This window comes from Ciona intestinalis, chromosome 7 (genome assembly GCF_000224145.3).
Source record: "Ciona intestinalis chromosome 7, KH, whole genome shotgun sequence".
NCBI classification, from domain to species: Eukaryota; Metazoa; Chordata; class Ascidiacea; order Phlebobranchia; family Cionidae; genus Ciona; species Ciona intestinalis.
Genome location: NC_020172.2, coordinates 5,788,206 through 5,790,539, shown reverse-complemented (window position 1 = coordinate 5,790,539; position 2,334 = coordinate 5,788,206). Strand labels below are relative to the sequence as shown.

Genomic DNA, 2,334 nt, shown 5'->3' with positions numbered 1-2,334 from the left:
AAAATAATATCCAAGACCGTTTACCAAGATATGGCAGCGTACTAATGGGCCATTACAACAGCGAGCGACAAAAAAAAAGAGTCCGTACAATCATTTTGCTATCTGCTGGATGTCTAATAGCAGCTCCGGTAATATCGACAATAAAATTGTTTGTAAAGGTCGTAATGGTTAAGTAATTTCGGCAAAACATTGGTCGCTACGACGCCATCTCTGGCGCCGGACTGACGACAGAAAATATGAGAGTAACTTGTAAGTAGGGGTATTAGGAAAACATGAACGCCCATTAGTATTGTACTGGGCGACTAACTGGCGACGTAGCTTAGATCCTATAAGCCCTGGGTCGTAATAGGTGTGTAAGCTTAGACCATAATTGCATGTTAAGCCTTGCGCTCATGGGCGTTTGTATACTGCGTGAAAATCTGCGACGTTTTGGCAGTGTCGCAAATTTTCACGGGGTTGATAGTTGTATTTTGAATGGGTTACCGGTATTTCGACGTCACAAACGTAAGACAATGGCATTGTAGCGGTGCAGCGTATTCTCACGGTTGGTGTATTGTATACGAAACAATATAGACGCTTGTGACGACACAATAAACCGCGTTACTAGATTCCAAACAACAATAGTCAACGCGTATGTTACAATGAACACCTGTTCATTATAAACACTGGAATAAAATCAACAAAAACGTCACAATAAAAATATCCAATCAATTCGACGGTGGAAACTCGAAAAAGAAAACACTGCACCAAGATAAGTTTTAAAAACTTTAGAAAAAGTATTCGCCCAACGTGGGGCTCGAACCCACGACCGTTGGATTAAGAGTCCAACGCTCTACCGACTGAGCTAGCCGGGCGACGTTTGCAGACAACCCAAGTGCGGTATATGAACAAGGTCGCATGTTTTAGATAGAGTTATATAAATTTGTGTTTTATTTGTGTCTTGTGTGTATATATTTTGCGATTCCGATAAAAGCTTTTATAACTTTTTGTAAATTATTTTGTACAAGTGATATACACTGTATATTAGGGCGTCCATTTATCTAGTTTGCGTAGCAGTAATCTAATTATAATTCAATTATTGGGTATTTAAAATGCTTTTATTTATAATAACCGTGATGTCACTGGTTTTACAGTAAATTATAAACCATGGTAAATGGGTGTATTGGATGCCGGTGTAAATCGGGACGGCTGGTCGGATAATAAGCGCGAAATCGACAATTATGACGACACAGAACCCCCTGTTCTTACACCTGCAGATTATTAATTAGATTAAAAGCGCGAGATTGAGTGTTACGTCATAATCGCGCGCGGTCGGTACAGGTGCGCGTGGCGGTCGGATTGTCGCACCTGTGTGACGAAACAATGAGGTTTATGACGACACATAGGTGAGAAAACAGTGATAATGAAACAAGATACCAAACCCTTTGTTTACGAACAAACCCCATTCATAGTATACTGTTACGTCATAAACAATCTTGTGGCGTCGTGATTCTAGTTACCAAGGGCAACGGTAGGTAGACAGGTGCGTCTGGGGAATAGTTTTCGGGAACAAAAACCAAAACTATAAGCCCGACTCCAGCGCTTTTGGTTTGATGTCAAAAATTCGCCCAATAAATGATTTCAACACAAAATGTCAAAAACGCTAAAATATTCGTAATTTTTATCAAGAAACTGCAGAATTCTTTGTCAATTTGGGTGGTTGGGCACATACGTCTTATAAAATCAACATAACATGATTTTGAATGGGGAAGATGTATCTAACAGCTGGTGGGCGCGTTCCGGGCAACTGGGGCTCTATTGGGGCGCATTGAACCCACTATGTGCACCTGCGTTAGTCGGGGGTAAATATACACGCTTAGCCAAGCATGAAAACACCAAGCGTAGTTTTGTTTGTGATTTGTAACATGATATACGTCATAATTAACATTGTGATGCAATCGTGAGGGTATTGTCCGGTTATTGTTTGTTGACAATCATAACCAGATATATAAAAAAACGCGGAAAAACAGGAAACGTTTTTAGGGGATTCTGTAAAATTAAACCTTTATGACGTAATAATGTAATAACGAAGGGTTTATATGATGACATAACAAGAATTTTAGAATTATTTAATTAAACAATGTGTGAATTAGCAGTAGAACTCTAGTAAGCAATATAAATAGGCCAATAACTCGTTTCCTAATTAACAATTGCAATGTTTCTTATTATAAATACATCATTAGGTGTAAACTACACCGTTAAATTTCGTTACCTTTTTCCGTTGCTAATTTTACCGTTTTAACCCTATAGTCAGCGTAATATAACACATACAGACCAACAAACAGAATGGAGAAG

At 38.9% G+C, this 2,334-nt stretch overlaps 1 non-coding gene across 1 annotated transcript; it reads right to left on the bottom strand.

Annotated features, from left to right (window-relative positions):
- Positions 1–781: 781 nt before the first annotated feature.
- trnak-cuu lies at positions 782–854 on the bottom strand. The gene has a single exon. It is a non-coding gene; the product is annotated as a tRNA-Lys (tRNA).
- Between the last annotated feature and the right edge of the window lie 1,480 nt (positions 855–2,334).